Here is a 19,904-nt window from a genome sequence, read left to right on the forward strand (position 1 = left end):
AATTTTTTTTGGGGGGATGTATGAAAAGGTAGAGTGAGGCTTGAAAAAAATTATATATACTCTAATTAACTGATGTAAAGGACAAAACACACAGAGTAGGTTAGTCCCTATGCGAAAGAAAATAAATGGTCATATATTATGACGGAGCTCAGGGCTGGCTCCTAAGTGACAATACTTACCTTTAATTCCTAAGTAGGAAGAAATGAATACCTCTATCTCATATCAAATATCAAATAGTCAGAGATGAAGTATGAAAAATGCTACCATAAAACATATGCATATTGAAAAAACAAATTGTATCTTTAGATCACATTTTGGTATCTGTATATAGTAATAGTAGAACCTTGGAGGCAAGGGCGGGTATGAGGACTAAGTGCCACAGATTATTACTGTAATTCAGCAAGCTGTTGTGAGACAGAAAATATAGTATTTAGATTGCTATTGCGATATCTGTGACAAGGGTAAATAAAGTGGTGTATAATGGTCTGATGACCGTTACCACTGTCATGGGGTAAATTGACACCTCTTTACAAATTGATGATAAGTATAGGCATAATTGATGACCCTAATGGTCTGATGAAATCACCCAGTATAGGTCGTTTGTAAGGAGGAAGCACACTATTGAGCGCAAGGAACAGTGCTAAGCACTGTATAATCAGTTTAGAGCAGGGAAAAAGTTTCCGTGCTGCACTGATTTGAAGTGATGCGCCTAAGACCCTGGTGGTCTAGTGTTATGTACCCTGGCCGCACGATCTGCGGCGGATTTTATATGTTTTACTTACCTTTTCAAAGTCCTGCTGGTCCCGCTGTTAGTGACGAGCGCGGCCGCCCGCTTCCGGGTTGGGCGTCGCCGCGATGACGTCACTGTTGACGCTTCTCTCAACGTACGTTTCACCTTTTGGCTTGGTCACGAGAGCCCCTCTCTGCTGCTCTCATGTGGCCAGCTCTTAAAGGTTAGAGTAACCAATGGAATGAGTTAGTTGTGACTGATTGTAAGTCAGACCAATCTGAACGCTGGTTGGATGTCCCATAGAATCCATTTTGGAAAAGGGAAAGGAGGGAAGGAAAAGAATGAAAATGATGGGGAATGTGGCAAAGAGCGTGAAGTTAGCTAAGACCAGGTGTGTGAAGGATTGTGAATGGGACAAATGGGAAAAGAAATGGTAATGAAATGGTGATGGAAGATGAAAAAATATAATAATAAAATAAAATAAAAGTGAATGATGATAAAGGTAAATATGAATGTATGTGAATAGTATTGAAATAAAATAAAAATAAAAATAAAAATAAAAATAAATATAAATATAAATATAAAAAAATAATAAAAATAAAAATAAAAATATAAAAATAAAGTAAATATTAATAATAATCATAATAATAAAAATAATAATAAAAATAATAATAATAAAAATATAAAGATGAATAAGTATAAAAATGATGAAAATAAAATAAAAACAAAAACAAAAATGAATATAAAAATAAATACGAATATGAAATAAAATAAATATAAAAATGGTAAAAAATATATGTAAGAAATAATATAGTGATCCATGGTGATATAAAGTGAGAAAAATGTTGTTGGTGTGAAAAATTGTGAGGATTAAATGAATTTGAATGTGAGAAGAAAAAGAATGATTCATCTTTATATTTTTATTATTATTATTTTTATTATTATTTTTATTATTATGATTATTATTAATATTTACTTTATTTTTATATTTTTATTTTTATTTTTATTATTTTTTTATATTTATATTTATATTTATTTTTATTTTTATTTTTATTTTTATTTTATTTCAATACTATTCACATACATTCATATTTACCTTTATCATCATTCACTTTTATTTTATTTTATTATTATATTTTTTCATCTTCCATCACCATTTCATTACCATTTCTTTTCCCATTTGTCCCATTCACAATCCTTCACACACCTGGTCTTAGCTAACTTCACGCTCTTTGCCACATTCCCCATCATTTTCATTCTTTTCCTTCCCTCCTTTCCCTTTTCCAAAATGGATTCTATGGGACATCCAACCAGCGTTCAGATTGGTCTGACTTACAATCAGTCACAACTAACTCATTCCATTGGTTACTCTAACCTTTAAGAGCTGGCCACATGAGAGCAGCAGAGAGGGGCTCTCGTGACCAAGCCAAAAGGTGAAACGTACGTTGAGAGAAGCGTCAACAGTGACGTCATCGCGGCGACGCCCAACCCGGAAGCGGGCGGCCGCGCTCGTCACTAACAGCGGGACCAGCAGGACTTTGAAAAGGTAAGTAAAACATATAAAATCCGCCGCAGATCGTGCGGCCAGGGTACATAACACTAGACCACCAGGGTCTTAGGCGCATCACTTCAAATCAGTGCAGCACGGAAACTTTTTCCCTGCTCTAAACTGATTATACAGTGCTTAGCACTGTTCCTTGCGCTCAATAGTGTGCTTCCTCCTTACAAACGACCTATACTGGGTGATTTCATCAGACCATTAGGGTCATCAATTATGCCTATACTTATCATCAATTTGTAAAGAGGTGTCAATTTACCCCATGACAGTGGTAACGGTCATCAGACCATTATACACCACTTTATTTACCCTTGTCACAGATATCGCAATAGCAATCTAAATACTATATTTTCTGTCTCACAACAGCTTGCTGAATTACAGTAATAATCTGTGGCACTTAGTCCTCATACCCGCCCTTGCCTCCAAGGTTCTACTATTACTATATACAGATACCAAAATGTGATCTAAAGATACAATTTGTTTTTTCAATATGCATATGTTTTATGGTAGCATTTTTCATACTTCATCTCTGACTATTTGATATTTGATATGAGATAGAGGTATTCATTTCTTCCTACTTAGGAATTAAAGGTAAGTATTGACACTTAGGAGCCAGCCCTGAGCTCCGTCATAATATATGACCATTTATTTTCTTTCGCATAGGGACTAACCTACTCTGTGTGTTTTGTCCTTTACATCAGTTAATTAGAGTATATATAATTTTTTTCAAGCCTCACTCTACCTTTTCATACATCCCCCCAAAAAAAATTTTTTTTTTCATTTAGTGACATGATTCACACACACTCACATCATATATCACTTTCCTAAATTTCTCCAACTATACACATCCTCCCTAAACCCAGACACCAATTATTTTTACATTGTCTGGAAATACTATCCCGAAACCATCAGTGGTTGTGGTTGAGTGTGAAGTACACTAAAACAGTGCATTCTCCCTTTCCACTCAATTTTTTCCTCACACTGGCCCACGGCCATACTACCCTGAATACGCCCGATCCTGTCCAATCTCGGAAGCTAAGCAGGTGTGGCCTGGCTAGTATTAGGAAGGGAAACCCCCTGAGAATACCAGGTGCAGTGGGCCCCATTTTAATTCTCCAAAACTGACTATACCCCTATGTCTGTTTCTGGAAAAACACTCCCGGACCACCCATGGTGGATTTGTATTCAGCACGGACATTGAAATCTTGCTCTTATTTTCTTTCACTTCTTTCTCACCCCAGGCCCACGGCCATACTACCCTGAATGCGCCCGATCCTGTCCGATCTCGGAAGCTAAGCAGGTATGGCCTGGTCAGTATCAGGATGGGAAACCCCCTGAGAATACCAGGTGCAGTGGGCCCCCTTTTTCCTCTATCTCTAATACAACATTCAACATTGCTCATTCAAACTTGCTACCATATCACTCTCCATTTGGATACCTTTGTATTGAGGCATATATAGTGACGGTCCTGGATATACTCATTTCACTTGAATATACCTATATCCTTCCAATTTATCACTTCCAATATTTTCACCTTCTCCTAGCCACTTGTACCTCATTTGCTAAAAGGGTTAAACAAGTTTTTTTCGCTAAATTACCAGACACGAGTCCTATATTCTTCATACCATTCCTCCTCCCCTTTTTTTCCTTTTATTTGAGAAACAATTAAAGGTTAAGTTTTATCGTATTTATATTTTTTTCCATACTTACCTCATCTAATCTAATTTAATTTATTCAAATGAGTGCTCCCAAACAAGGGTTTTTTGTCTTGTCTCACCTTCACAACCTTTCCTGGGTTATGTAAAGCACAAGTTACACACCCTGCAACATAAGCCTGTGTTGCCTGTGTGAAACTTGGTGCTACCCAATGCTGGTTCAGAATCCTCACCATTGCATCTGTGGATTGGTGAGTTTTTCCATGCAATATTTGTGCTAAGACTGGGTAAAGTGAGCGTGGTAAACAGATATGGTTTTCCACCATCAATCTGTCACCGTGTATTCGCCCACCTAATTTTTCCCAATCCTTTTTCTCCTTGCCTAAGGCCTGTGCTTGTAATTTGCACAATAACTGTAAGTCTAATGACTCTGGTGTGACAGTTAACATCACCTGAGTGTCTGGCAGAGGCTTGACTGCTGCAGCTTTTGCAGCCTGATCAGCTAGAGCGTTTCCTCTGACCTCTGCAGTATCCTTTTTAGTGTGCGCGTTGACCTTTATGACTGCTAATTTCTTTGGCAATTGAAAGGCAGCAAATAATGCCCTAATACAGTCTGCATGTTTTATTGGTTTTCCTGAAGAGCCTATAAAATATCTGCTCTTCCAGATAACTGCATAGTCATAACCTGTATGCGGTTCCCCTTCCACATAGTACCTGGAGCCATCCACAAATAAATGTAAATCTGCATTTAGTAGAGGATGTTCCTGTATGTCTGGTGTACTTGCGGCTTCAAGGGTCATTAACTCTATACAATCATGTTCTTGATCGTGTGTAGAAATTGAAAAATTTGATTGATTTTCTGTGCCTGTCATTTCATCATCACTCGCACCATTCCCCTCTTTTGAAACCAGCGGCAATAATGTAGCTGGGTTCAAAGAAGTACAACGTTTGATAGTGACATTGGATGGTGTAAGCAATGCTACTTCATATTTGGTTAGTCTAGCAGCAGATAAATGTTTAGTCTGCGCTTGGTTCAGAATTTTAGTCACTGAGTGAGGCACCTGTACAGTTAAGGGATGACCCAGAACAATATCAGCAGCCTTGTCTAACAGTAACGCTGCTACTGACTTGACACATGTTGGTGCTGCCCGTATGACTGGGTCTAACTGTACTGAGTAATACGCTAGGGGTCGCTGCTTGTTACAATGTACCTGCATTAATATTTTTTTTTGCGCATAGCCTGAAACTTTACAACAAAACAAGTTGAAAGGCCTTGCATAATCAGGAAGTCCCAGTGCTGGTGCTGATATTATGTTTGTTTTTAGCTGACAAAAAGCATCTAGCTGTTCTTGTGTCATGAGTAATGCACCTTGTGCATTTTGTCCCTTTAGGGCATCATATAACACTAGTAGTTTTTGTGATGCGCCTACAATTCACTCTTTGCAATATGTAATTATACCTAAAAGGATATGAGTTGTTTACATGTTTGAGGAGGTTTAACTTCTGAAATAATTTTCCTCCTTTTTGTAGTGATATGCTTACTATAAGCAGAAATGCAGTGTCCTAGAAATTGTACTTTGTTTTGTGCATATTATAACTTATTTCTATGTACCCTACATTTCTTTTTTTTATATATGAATAGCAATAAGGCTTGACATTTGGGTTCTATTTAAAAATACCTTACACTTGTTGTTCTTTTGATGGCATCATATAAAACTTAGTTTTCTGTGATGCCCTTAGAATGTATTTTGTACAATAGGTGATTAATTCTAGAAATGACTTAAGCTGTTGTAAGGTGCGTCATAGAGATATTTCTAAAATAAACCTTCCTCCTTTACTGTTATATGCCAAGCATCAGCAGTAATGCAATGTTAATGTATGTTCACCTAACATCTTTCAGAGGTATCATTTATGCATTGTTACAGTTTACAGTTACAATCTTGATTTTATACCATGTAAATGTAATTGTATCATGAGGGCAGACTTTTATCTTAGGGGTATGGACTATAACTACAGTTCTGCCCACTTCTTATACCTAGTTTACTTTATCACTTGGCCCCACCCCTTGTAATAGTTACCCAAACACTTCCTGATTCTCTGGCATTTCATTACACACTGTAACTGGAACAGTAACGAGCTGTACATTAAAGAAAATATTTTTTTACATCTGTAACATGTTTCTAATTATCTACCTATGAACTGTTACTGTTTTAGACACAGAAATATTAATTTTACTGTGGAGATCTGTTTAATGCAAATACATGTCATATTTTTAGTCTTATGACAGCCCTTTGCTATTGGCTGGGGCAATATTTATTTGGCCACAACACATTTCATTATACTTATCCAAAACTTTATACAGGTTGAGTCTCCCTTATCCAAAATGCTTGGGACCAGAGGTATTTTGGATATGGGATTTTTCCGTATTTTGGAATAATTGCATACCATAATGAGATATCATGGTGATGGGACCAAAATCTAAGCACAGAATGTATTCATGTTACATATACACCTTATACACAAAGCCTGAAGGTAATTTTAGCCAATATTTTTTATAACTTTGTGCATTAAACAAAGTGTGTCTACATTCACACAATTCATTTATGTTTCATATACACCTTATACACACAGCCTGAAGGTCATTTAATACAATATTTTTAATAACTTTGTGTATTAAACAAAGTTTGTGTACATTGAGCCATCAAAAAACAAAGGTTTCACTATCTCACTCTCACTCAAAAAAGTCTGTATTTCGGAATATTCCGTATTTCGGAATATTTGGATATGGGATACTCAACCTGTATTAAGAGAATACTATTTTACACACACAAATAAAACACTGAGAGTGAGCCAGCACTCTCCCAACTCCGAACAGGGGTTAGCTGGAGTTTAATGATAAACCATTAGAACTTACATAATACATTATATTACACACTTCCATTGAAGTCTACAAGTCATTTGTAGGCACTGATTCAATACATATTTACCAATCTAATTTACAGACTATATATTTTTTTATTCTGTGGCACAAAATGACAGAAAAGTGCAAACACACTGATTACAATTTATGAATAATCTCTTTACACAATTTGATAAGCATGCAGTTTCAGAGACAAAAGCAGCCTGAAACTGAGACTTTTGGACCCCAGTTTTACCTAATGACGGACCAGACCAGCCCACATGGGAAGGCAAAAAAGAAGTAAATAATAGATTACTTCACCAGCTGGTTTTATGTTTGCATTTCCATGCCACCTGAGTTCAATTGTCCATCACTAAGCAGGATCCAGAAAACTTATAACCCTTTTTGGATTCTATTTTTAGGTTTAAATTATTTTTACTTTTTTTACATGTCTAATGAACTCCATAAATTGTTGTTTAACATCAGGGAGTTCTGTAACTGTTATGTTAACAGTTCTGAATTTTTTTTAGCATGCAGTAGTTCAGCACAACTTTGGGCGCGCTGGATTAGGTCCGTCAGCAGTTACATCAGGTGTGACAGCATTTTATGTGCACACCGGATATAGTTTGCAGGGACCAAATTCTTAAGTAAATTATACACTGGAGGTGCAGATGCCAAACTTGAGACCATACATAAATTTTTGTTAGGAGACATTTTTGGTCTCTTGACATTACATGCTGTACAATTTTTAGTCTACCAATGTATTAGTCTGGGGCATGCACATCTTCAGGTATAATTAGTAGGTCTTTTATTTATTTATTTATTTTTTAACACTGGCAACCATTTACTGATTAACTTTTTAGATTTAACAGATTTTATAACATTTGGTTCTTTACAGGGTTTACATTTATAAGACCAGGGTGTCTGACAAACTGGGCATATTGTGTCATCTAGTGGGTTACAATGTCCACAATTTGGACATGCCCAGTAAGGATACCCTTTGGTTTTCTTGGGACCTCTATGTATCATTGTTTCCTGTCCAGATATGTCTGCATCTTTAAAATAATCCATATTAATTAGAGACATTTGTTCTTGAGTTTGTCTTAACTCTTCTAACTTTTTCTTATACTGAAGTAATTTACCTGTTTTAATCCACAAATCAAGACTCTGTTCCAGAATATTATCCTTCACATATCTCCCATAGGTTACTATAATTTGTTTCAACCTATCCGGGGTAGAGTGCCATTAGTAGTCACTTTTGCCCATTGAAACAATCGTCTCATACCCTTCAAGCATTGCTCACCATGTACATTCTTCATAATGTCCATGGCACTCCGAGGTGCTTCATCCGAAGGATAAGTATTTGTATTTCCCAATACTTATGGCCAGTAAGTATTCAATAAAATCCGGAAAATATCAGTAATCTGGATCTAACGGATCCTCAGAGATATAACTGTGAGGAAAATTGCCTAGAACAGAGGTGATCTGTAACCAATTTTTCCCAAACTCCTTCTTCTGCGGTATACACTATGGCTTTTAAAATAAATGAATATCCTTTTCCTAACTTATGTATGATAACTATGCAGACACAATCCTGACTGGAAATTTAACTTGCATTCACTGCTCGCACTAGTCTGTGGTTACAGCTCACGGAAGAGAGAGAATTTATTTATTTTTTTAAACGGCTTCCGTTCCTGTTTTTTTTTTCTTAAACTCTGTACGCTATAATTTTTAAAGCGACAGGACGTGTTTTGTTGAGGTGCTAGCAATATATGCAAGTCAGATGCAATGATATTCTATCGTGACTGTAACTTAGACTCGTATATTATGTACAATATATTGCTCTGAACCTTCCAATTCAGACAGTATATCTGACCAATCCTTTCCAATATTTTTTACTTTAAGAATAAAATTACAACCTATTGGTACAAAAATGTTAAATCCCTCTTCCCACGGTTCAGAGAATAAGGGTGATTCTCCTGGACTACAAATATAATGTCAATAAAATTTCTGATTGTGGTGTGCCTTTACTAAGAGTACTACACACTTACAAAGGGGACATGTTTGTTTCATAACTCTGACTTATTTTTTTTAAAGTCTTTCTACAATATCCTACACATATAGACTGCAGTAACACAAACTTAACATAAGTTCTATTTCTCAATATAAGACAAAACAAGACAGTGGTCGCAGCAACGTTTAGTAAACCATCAGTTGGTTATATGCAGACACACTCTAAATACTCAGAATTCATTTACTTCCACATTCATACATTCTTACGTCTTTATAACACATATAAGCACATATAAGAGAATAGAAGGAAAATGAAAAAAATCAACCTGATTAGTGAGTGATCGTTGTGCACAATCCCCGATCCCTGTCTGACAACTGAATAGATGGATAGTTTAAGGAATGATAGTCTGGAGATAAAATATCTCTACGTACCATGCGCATGGTTTTTGTGAGTCTCAGTCCAGCAACTATCCACCCAGCCGTCCGTTGTTCAACAGGTGATAAGGATCTCGGTGGGACCTCCATATTGATAAAGGTGAGCCCAGGACAGGGCGCCCCTCGCTGATCCAAGCTCAAGCACACACTCAATCGGTCAGCATCAGGTTCATTCATGGCTGCAGCCAGTTACTAGTTAAATAGAGTGAAGTAGGAAATAGCAGAAACAGAATCAGATGCAGAAGCAGATTTTATTTCCTGGAAACAGCATATTATAAAGGATACAAATTAACATATGGTGTCGTCGATTCCTGACACCAAGCTTAATCCTATTGGCTAATAAAACTCTTATCTTATACGTAATATATTTGCCAACGCCTATATTTTTTATACTGTATGTGCTTTTAAATGGGTTAGTTAGGGGAATTTTGCTAACAGTGAGACATGCTATGTCTAGTTATGTTTTTACACCTTCCTTACCGCAAACTACTGGACACCTGTGAAGCCTATATGTCTAGCTGCTGACATTTATATTTTACTCAGAAAAGTAATAAAAATAGATCATAAGAAGGTTTCAATATGGCTCACTCAATGGTGCAACGCCTTGCAGTTCTTTCCTATATCAACTCTGATCTGATAAACAATTATAAACAGCTTAGCAATATGGAGTCTATGAACAAAGATGGTTTCCATCTTTATCAACAGCTATGCAATGCGATAATAATACACTTTAAACCTTAGCAGGGAAAGGAAGACACGACACCAGATTGTAATTAAACTGCTGGGTTCCGACACCACAGCATATTATTACTGAAAGGGGGTTACAATATATACAATACAATACAACAGAATAATGGCTACAGTCAATGTTACATACTTGTTTCTATTTCGCCGCGCTACCCAGTCTGGTCCTCCATGCAGTGGGACGAGTGGACCCAAGTCTCTCTTTCAGCGACCTTCAATGCTGTCGTGGTGGTTAACAAGACTTGGTATGGTCCTTCCCACCTGTCTATGAGGCAACCTGAGCGTAAGTAATTTCGAATCATCACATAATCCCCAGGTTCAATGTCATGACAATTACTGTTCGGTAGGTCAGGAATCACCAGCTTTAAATTTCTTTGTTGATTTCTCAGCTGCTGGCTCATCCCAACCAAATATTTCACAGTCACTTCATTATTACATTTCAAATCATCCTGGGGGTCTATCATTACATGAGGTTGTCGACCAAAAAGAATTTCGAAGGGTGATAGGTTAAGGGGAGACCTGGGAGTGGTTCTGATGCTGTACAACACTAGTGGCAAAGCTTCTGGCCACGACAATCCAGTTTCAGCCATTAATTTGCTCAGCTTGTTCTTAATAGTGCTGTTCACTCTCTCCACCTTTGCACTCGCCTGTGGACGGTACGGCGTATGCAGCTTGCTATTAATTCCCATCAGTTTGCACATGACCTGAAAGACTTCACCTGTAAAATGGGTACCCCTGTCACTTTCAATTATTCTAGGGATACCATATCTACACACAAATTCCTGCACAATTTTCTCTGCAGTGAACGTAGCAGTATTTGTGGCAGCGAGAAGAGAATCCTGGCGCACACCAGTAGGCTCTTACGAGCTTGAACATACCCTCTTTGACCAGATGAGTCAGACCGTGTGCCTCCTCAGCTAGACTTGGAAGATATGCTCTGGGGGCCACTGGCTTACCGTGTCCACCTGTCCAAAGTCCTGAGGACTCCAGGCCATACCCGTTTGACCTCCAGACCGCCTTTTCCTGTAATGAACCCAAATCTTGCATTTCAATTAATTTTTTGTGTGTTGATTGTGTTGAATGTCATCAGTGATGTGATGTTCGTTTGTATGGGGGTGCTGGCTGCTCATTTAGCAGCTTTGTCTGCCTGGCTGTTACCAAGTGAAATTGGGTCTTGGTTGTAAGTATGTGCTTTGCACTTGATAACAGCCACTCTGTCTGGTTCCTGTATCGCTGTTAGAAGTCTTTTCATGTGGGACGCATGCGCTACAGGTGTGCCAGCTGCCGTCATGAAATTTCTGAGGTGCCATAGGGCCCCGAAATCATGCACTACTCCAAAGGCATACCTAGAATCCGTGTATATATTAGCTGACTTACCCTTGGCCAATTCACACGCTCTGGTTAGGGCGACCAACTCAGCAACTTGTGCTGAGTGCGGTGGGCCCAGGAGTTCAGATACCTCTGTCGTCTACAACTGCATATCCAGTACACAAGTCTCCCGATTCTTTCTGTCTGTGGCAACTACCGTCAGTGTAGAAGGTATAGTCTACTCCTTCCTGTGGGTTGTCACTGATGTCAGGTCTCGCTGTGAAAGTCTGATTCAGGTATTCCATACAATCATGCGTATCAGTATCTGCACTAAATCCTCCTTCACCATTATTCTCATCCTCCACCCTTTGTGCCTGTCCAGGCACACTTGGCAAGTAAGTTGCAGGATTTAGTGAGCTGCATCTCTTAATGGTGATGTTTACCGGGGCCATCAGTGATAATTCCCACTTAGTAAACTGAGAAGATGAGGTGTATGAATGGTCAGGTCATGTCCTAACACTACGTCCTCGCTTTTACTTACCAGCAAAGCTATCGCTGCAACACTTTGCAAGCAAGTGGGGAGAGACTGAGCTACAGTGTCCAACTGTGCACTATAGTATGCTACCCGTCTGCTGGCATCACCATGTCTCTGTGTTAAAACCCCTGCCGCGCAACCTGCACTTTTGGTACCGTACAATTCAAAGGGCTTCTCATAATCTGGCATACCTAATGCAGGTGCCTGTGATAGGCACTGTTTGAGTCTCTCAAATGCTAGTTCGGACTCATCTGTGTGCGAGATCCGTTCTGGTTTGTTCGAAGAGACCATTTCTTGCAAAGTTAAAGCCAGTATAGAAAATCCTGGGATCCATTTTCGGCAGTACCCACACATTCCAAGGAAAGTGCGGACCTGTTGCTGAGTTTGTGGCAGAGTCATGTCGCGAATCGCCTGTATTCTATCAGCGGTGAGGTGTCTAAGTCCTTGAGTCAAGCAATGTCCCAAATATTTTACCCTGGTCTGGCACAACTGCAACTTATCCTTTGAAACCTTGTGTCCCGTTTGGGAAAGATGAAACAAGCTATTTTGTGTCTTTCACGGACGATTCGAGTGAGTCAAAACATAACAATAAGTCATCGACATACTGTATTAGCACTGATCCACTCTCAGGTTAAAAGGATTGTAAACAGTCATGCAAGGCCTGAGAGAAAATACTCGGGCTGTCAATTAAACCTTCGGGGAGACGAGTCCAGGTGTACTGTACTCCCCTGTATGTAAAAGCAAAGAGGTATTGGCTGTCAGGGTGAAGAGGGACAGAAAAACAGTAAAAAATGTTGCCGTAGAGGGAATTTGCATGAGGATGACAGCTGGATTGGGCACTACGGGGAATTGGCTCTCAACTATCTTGTTTATCCACCTAAGATCCTGCACTAGCCTGTAACCCCTCCCCCCACTCTTTTTCACAGTGAAGATGGGACTATTGGCGGTGCTGGACGTCCTGACTAGGATGCCCTGCTGTAGCAGCCGCTCTATGACGGGGTATACTCCTAATTCTACCTCTGGCTTCAGAGGATACTGAGGGATTTTTGGAGCTATCCTACCATCTTTTACTTGTACTACTACTGGAGCTACATTCGCCATCAATCCAGTGTCTTGTCCATCTTTGGTCCAAAGGGAACCCGGTATTTGTGAGATAATTTCCTCTACCTGTGATGGACACATGTCTATAACAGTAGAATGCAACATTAGCCTTTGAGGGGTGTCTAATATATCTTGTAATTCTTGAGCGTGGTTCCCAGGTATATCCAAGAAGACACCCTCAGGAGTACAGTATATGACACACCGCATTTTACACAATAAATCTCTGCCGAGTAAATTAGTCGGAACCGATGCAGCCAACAGGAAAGAATGTTTGGTTTGCAAGGGCCCTATCGTAACCTCTGCAGGTCTACTCAAAGGGTATTGTTGCATAGTTCCTGTTACTCCCATTGCCGAAATTGTTTTACCCGTGGTTTTTATACCTATCGTTGAATTTATCACTGACCTGGCCACCCCTGTATCTACGAGAAAAGGTAATGGTACACCAGCTACATCAACCGTTACCTCAGGTTCACTACCAAGGCTAGCAATCAACTTCACTGGCTACAGACTACAGGTGTGGCCCAACCCCTATTGTGTGTTGAGACCCCCTCACAGCGCATTGGCAGCTACAATATGTGAGGGGGGTAGCTGAGAATTTTCGGAGGCCTGCCAGTCTCTCCTTGGTGGGTACCCCCATGTTTCCCCTGCATGTGGCTCGTGATTTCTCCTAAGTGGTCCCTGATCCCAATTATGTGCATTGTAGTGTGGTTCATATCCTGGCCTAGGGGGTCGGTATACATTATGTGTACCTTTATTCTTACATTCCCTTGAGTAATGTCCTACCTGGTGACAAGCATAGCATGTTACTATACGTGACTTACCATCAGGGATCTGGGGTTTCAGCTGATATGGCTTTTTGGTAAGTGCGTCTATACTCACTGTCATCAGCTTTTCCCCCTGTGCTTACTGATGTTCCTGTCATGCTCGATAGCGGACTCTCTCAATGTAGCCACCGAGATACCTCTCCAGTTTGGTAGAGAGGTCTGTACCCTTGCTCTTAATGCCTCTTTTAACCCGTCCATTAATACAGTTACAGCTATCTCCCTGTGATGCGCATTATCTTTTATGTCCTCGATCCCAGTGTATCTAGACATTTCCTGCAGTGCTCGATGGAAATATTCGGATGCCATTTCACCTTCCTTTTGTCTTATGGAAAAGATTTTATTCCATTTGACAACAGTAGGGAAATATACTCCTAATTGCAGATTGAGTTACCATTTAAACTGCTGTAACTTACTGATGTGGTGCAGGGAGACTATGTGTATATTGTGCACTATTTGGATTAAATATGTAATGTGTTTTGATAGCTTTCCATGCGTTCACAAACTCTACCGTAAATACCCATACCACGCGCTAATGCACAGGACCGCGGGAGCGACCATAAGCAAATTGCGGATATGTGCACGCACGGCAGAATAAGTACGCGACAGAGGCCATCTGTGTGTAGTTTGTACTTGATGGGTGTACTGCAATATTTTTCACAGTTAATTGATAGCCACCGCTGTCTCTTCAGTGGATGACATCCTCACTATTCCCTGCACCTTACAAGTCACACCCTTTTTATTATAGATATACATTTTATAAGTGTCATACCCAGGATCAGAACCCACGACCTGTTACACTGGAAGCAGACACCTTACTGATGAAGCTATTTGCTCCAGTATAGGAAGCATGAGAATTCTAACTATATGAAGTTAGCTCTCTGACACGTACAAGTAACTTCATATAGTTTAAATTCTCATTCTTCCTATGCAGGAGCAAATAGCTCTATAGGTAAGGTATAGGTAAAGTGTCTGCCGTCAGTGTAACAGGTCATGGCTTCTAATCCTGGTTATGACTGCTAAGGAATGTGTGATCTAAAATAAAAGACAATTAAATGTATATATACATTTTTATTTCAGAACACTCTCTCTCTATATATATAAATATATATACATATATTTATCTAAATTTAGGGGGGACCAATATTTATCTTTCCTACGGGCAACTGGGACGAATTTACACCACTGCCCTGACCCTGTTAGAAAAACCAGCACAGGGGGATGGGGAGACTGCCGCACAAAGGGGGTAATTCAGACCTGATCGTAGCAGCAAATTTGTTAGCAGTTGGGACAGATATAACATGTGCAGAGAGAGTTAGATTTGGGTGGGGTGTGTTCAAACTGAAATCTAAATTGCAGTGTAAAAATAAAGCAGCCAGTATTTACCCTGCACAGAAACAAAATAACCCACCCAAATCTAACTCTCTCTGCAAATGTTATATCTGCCATACCTGCAGTGCACATGGTTTTGCCCAACTGCTAACAAATTTGCTGCTATGATCAGGTCTGAATTATACCCAATGAGAGTTCCTCTGAAACAAAAGCAATTGGTAGATACTCAATGAAAAATTAGAGACATTTGTATACAGCAATCTATAACTATGAATGAGCTAAGTGTCAAGAGTTAAATGCTCTATTAAGTAGAGATGTGCGGGGGGCACTTTCGTGTTTTGTGTTTTGGTTTTGGATCTGGATCCCCGCTCGTGTTTTGGATCTGGATAGGTTTTGCCAAAACCACCCTTTTGGGTTATGGTTTTGGATCTGGATGATTTAAAAAAATATATATTTCATCTTCCTTGCAAAGGACTGTTGTACAGTCAATTGCTTAGTTGAAGTAGTACAAGTGGTCTTCTGACTTCCCCTCTGGGATGACGATCAACTCCCAGCAGCAACAACAGCAGCAGCACTAGGAGGAAGTGGTTCTTGATCTTTCCCTATTTTATCCTACAAATTTTTGTTCTCCATTATTTTTCTGGAGTTATATAACAATATGTCACGAGGGAAAAGGGGAAAGGGGAGATCAGTTGCACAGGAAAGGGATAAGAAAAAAGTCCCCTAATATGAATGTAACAACAATTGTTTGTATATTGTTAGGGGGTGCTACCACAGATCATATAATGATGCAGGATAAAGGAAGAAGAAAAAGAAAGAAAAAGGGATCTGTCTTCGGTGCACTAGAATCTAAAATTTAGCTTTTATTAGTTATTTATTAAAACAAATGACACATTGTGTTTAAACGTGTCCTGCCAATGAACTAGTATGCGAAATATTAAACTCACAAATAACAAATATGTGTAAGTATAACAACACTGTGATATCAAAGGTATGAGAAAGTCACGTGGGCATGATGAAACGCGTTAGGACTCCTCCCTATTGTGCCGGTCTTTGAATCACCGATTTGTGTCTGGGCTCTGGTGAGATCCAGTCTGTTTAGTTCCTGTGTTGATGTCACAAACACGCCCTGCGCTCAGCCAGCCACTCCCCCGTTTCCTCAGGCACACCTGCGTTTGTATCTGACACGCCTGCGTTTTTCAGCACACTCCCGGAAAACGGTCAGTTACCTCCCAGAAATGCCCCATTCCTGTCAATCACTCACCGATCAGCAGTGCGACTGAAAAGCGTTGGTAGACCTTGTGTGAAACTGCATTGGCTTTTGTGAAAGTACTTTGCGTGTGCGCACTGCGCACCATACGCAAGCGCAGAAGTGCAGATTTTTTGCCTGATCGCGGTGCTGCAAACAATGGCAGCTAGCGATCAACTCGGAATGACCCCCATAGATGGAAGAAGGTCTCATTTGGCCTAAACCTTGTACTACTGCCCTCCTGTGTGTCTGATACGACAGTTAAAATGAAGGTGAGGGTGCATAGGGAAAGGTCAGGGATGAGGGAATAAGAACAAAATGAAGTGGAATCTGCTTTTGTACAGAAAATCTCACCCTAACCCAGAGGCATAACTCTGGGAGGCAACGGAGTCATCTGCAGCCGGGCTCCTACTGTGAATGGGGGCACCTCTCTTCTCATTCTGTGAAACCATTCAATTAAGTTAATTAATAGCCGCTGCTATCTCGTCAGTGAATGACATCCTCACTATTCCCTGCACCTTACAAGTCACACCATTTTTATTATAGATATACATTTTACAAGTGTCATACCCAGGATCAGAACCCACGATCTGTTACACTGGAAGCAGACACCTTACTGATGAAGCTATTTGCTCCAGTATAGGAAACGTGAGAATTCTAACTATATGAAGTTAGCTCTCTGACAATTACAAGTAACTTCATATAGTTTGAATTCTCATGCTTCCTATGCAGGAGCAAATAGCTCTATAGGTAAAGTATAGGTAAAGTGTCTGCCGTCAGTGCAACAGGTCATGGCTTCTAATTCTGGTTATGACTGCTAAGAAATGTGTGATTTAAAATAAAAGACAATTAAATGTATATATATACATTTTTATTTCAGAACACTCTCTTTTGCTCTCTATAAATCTATATACATATATTTATCTAAATTCAGGGGGGGACAATATTTATCTTTCCTACGGGCAACTGGGACGAATTTACGCCACTGCCCTGACCCCATTGGAAAAACCGGCACAGGGGGGTGGGGAGACTGCCGCACAAAGGGGGTAATTCAGACCTGATCATAGCAGCAAATTTGTTAGCAGTTGGGACAGACATAACATTTGCAGAGAGAGTTAGATTTGGGTGGGATGTGTTCAAACTGAAATCTAAATTGCAGTCTAAAAATAAAGCAGGCAGTATTTACTCTGCACAGAACCAAAATAACCCACCCAAATCTAACTCTTTCTGCAAATGTTATATCTGCCATACCTGCAGTGCACATGGTTTTACCCAACTGCTAACAAATTTGCTGCTACGATCAGGTCTGAATTATACCCAATGAGAGTTCCTCTGAAACAAAAGCAATTGGTAGATACTCAATGAAAAATTAGAGACATTTGTATACAGCAATCTATAACTATGAATGAGCTAAGTGTCAAGAGTTAAATGCTCTATTAAGTAGAGATGTGCGGGGGGCACTTTTGTGTTTTGTGTTTTGGTTTTGGATCTGGAACTGCCGCTCGTGTTTTGGATCTGGATAGATTTTGCCAAAACAACCCTTTTGGGATATGGTTTTGGATCTGGATGATTTAAAAAAAAAATAGCTAAAATCATAGATTTGGGGGGTAATTTTGATTCTATGGTATTATTAACCTCAATAACATTCATTTCCACTCATTTCCAGTCTATTCTGGACACCTCACACCTCACAATATTGTTTTTAGGCCTAAAGGTGCACCGAGGCCACTGTATGGCTAAGCTAAGCGACACAAGTGTGCGACACAAACACCTGGCCCATCTAGGAGTGGCACTGCAATGGCAGACAGGATGATACTTAAAAAAACTAGGCCCCAAACAGCTCATCTTTCAAAGAAGTAAAAGAGGTGCAATGAGGTAGCTGTATGGCTAAGCTAAGTGACACAAGTGTGCGGCACAAACACCTGGCCTATCTAGGAGTGGCACTGCAGTGGCAGACAGGATGACACTTAAAAAAACTAGGCCCCAAACAGCTCATCTTTCAAAGAAGTAAAAGAGGTGCAATGAGGTAGCTGTATGACTAAGCTAAGTGACACAAGTGTGCGGCACAAACGCTTGGCCCATCTAGGAGTGGCACGCAGTGGCTGAATGTCGAAAGTGTCCCGCAACTTTTCGGGCCACCGACAGCATCTCCTGCATGCCCCTGTCATTTCTCAAAAAATACTGCACCACCAAATTAATTGTTTGTGCAAAACATAGGAGGTGCTGGAATTTGCCCAGATGTAATGCTTGCACAATATTGGTGGCATTGTCTGATGTCACAAATCCCCAGGAGAGTCTAAGTGGGGTAAGCCATTGTGCAATGATGTCCCTCATTTTCTGTAAGAGGTTGTCAGCGGTGTACCTCTTATGGAAACCGGTGATACACAGCGTAGCCTGCCTAGGAACGAACTGGCATTTGTGGGATGCTGCTTCTGGTGCCGCAGCTGTTGTTGCTGCAGGAGGCAATACATCTACCCAGTGGGCTGTCACATTCATGTAGTCCTTAGTATGCCCTGCTCCACATGTCCGTGGTTAAGTGGGCACTGGGTATAACCGCATTTTTCAGGACACTGGGGACACTTTTCTTAATGTCCCTGTACAGTCCGGGAATCGCTTTCCTAGTGAAGTGGAATCTAGATGGGATTTGGTACCGGGGACACACTAACTCCATCTATTGTCTAACTCCCACTGCACTAATGTCGGATACCGGATGCACGTATAACACCAACATAGCTGTCAAGGCCTCAGTTATCCGCTTTGCAACAGGATGACTGCTGTCATATTTCATCTTCCTCACAAAGGACTGTTGTACAGTCAATTGCTTAGATGAAGTAGTACAAGTGGTCTTCTGACTTCCCCTCTGGGATGACGATCGACTCCCAGCAGCAACAACAGCAGCAGCAGTAGGAGGAAGTGGTTCTTGATCTTTCCCTATTTTATCCTCCAAATTTTTGTTCTCCATTATTTTTCTGGAGTTATATAACAATATGTCACGAGGGAAAAGGGGAAAGGGGAGATCAGTTGCACAGGAAAGGGATAAGAAAAAAGTCCCCTAATATGAATGTAACAACAATTGTTTGTATATTGTTAGGGGGTGCTACCACAGATCATATAATGATGCAGGATAAAGGAAGAAGAAAAAGAAAGAAAAAGGGATCTGTCTTCGGTGCACTAGAATCTAAAATTTAGCTTTTATTAGTTATTTATTAAAACAAATGACACATTGTGTTTAAACGTGTCCTGCCAATGAACTAGTATGGGAAATAGTAAACTCACAAATAACAAATATGTGTAAGTATAACAACACTGTGATATCAAAGGTATGAGAAAGTCACGTGGGCATGATGAAACGCGTTAGGACTCCTCCCTATTGTGCCGGTCTTTGAATCATTGATTTGTGTCTGGGCTCTGGTGAGATCCCGTTGAGGTCTCCTGCATTTTTTCCAGCGCTTTCCGGCACCAGATGATCACACGGTTGGACAGCTCCCAGCACCTGCAGTAGTCTGTACCTGGCAACTAATCAG

The 19,904-nt window shown here is 40.0% G+C and overlaps 2 pseudogenes; both read left to right on the top strand.

Annotated features, from left to right (window-relative positions):
• The first annotated feature begins 3,272 nt into the window (after window positions 1–3,272).
• LOC134951854 (5S ribosomal RNA) lies at window positions 3,273–3,390 on the top strand (annotated as a pseudogene).
• A 139-nt stretch (window positions 3,391–3,529) lies between these two features.
• On the top strand, window positions 3,530–3,647 carry LOC134950192 (5S ribosomal RNA; annotated as a pseudogene).
• Window positions 3,648–19,904: the final 16,257 nt, after the last annotated feature.

The sequence above is a fragment of the Pseudophryne corroboree genome, chromosome 8 (genome assembly GCF_028390025.1).
Source record: "Pseudophryne corroboree isolate aPseCor3 chromosome 8, aPseCor3.hap2, whole genome shotgun sequence".
NCBI classification, from domain to species: Eukaryota; Metazoa; Chordata; class Amphibia; order Anura; family Myobatrachidae; genus Pseudophryne; species Pseudophryne corroboree.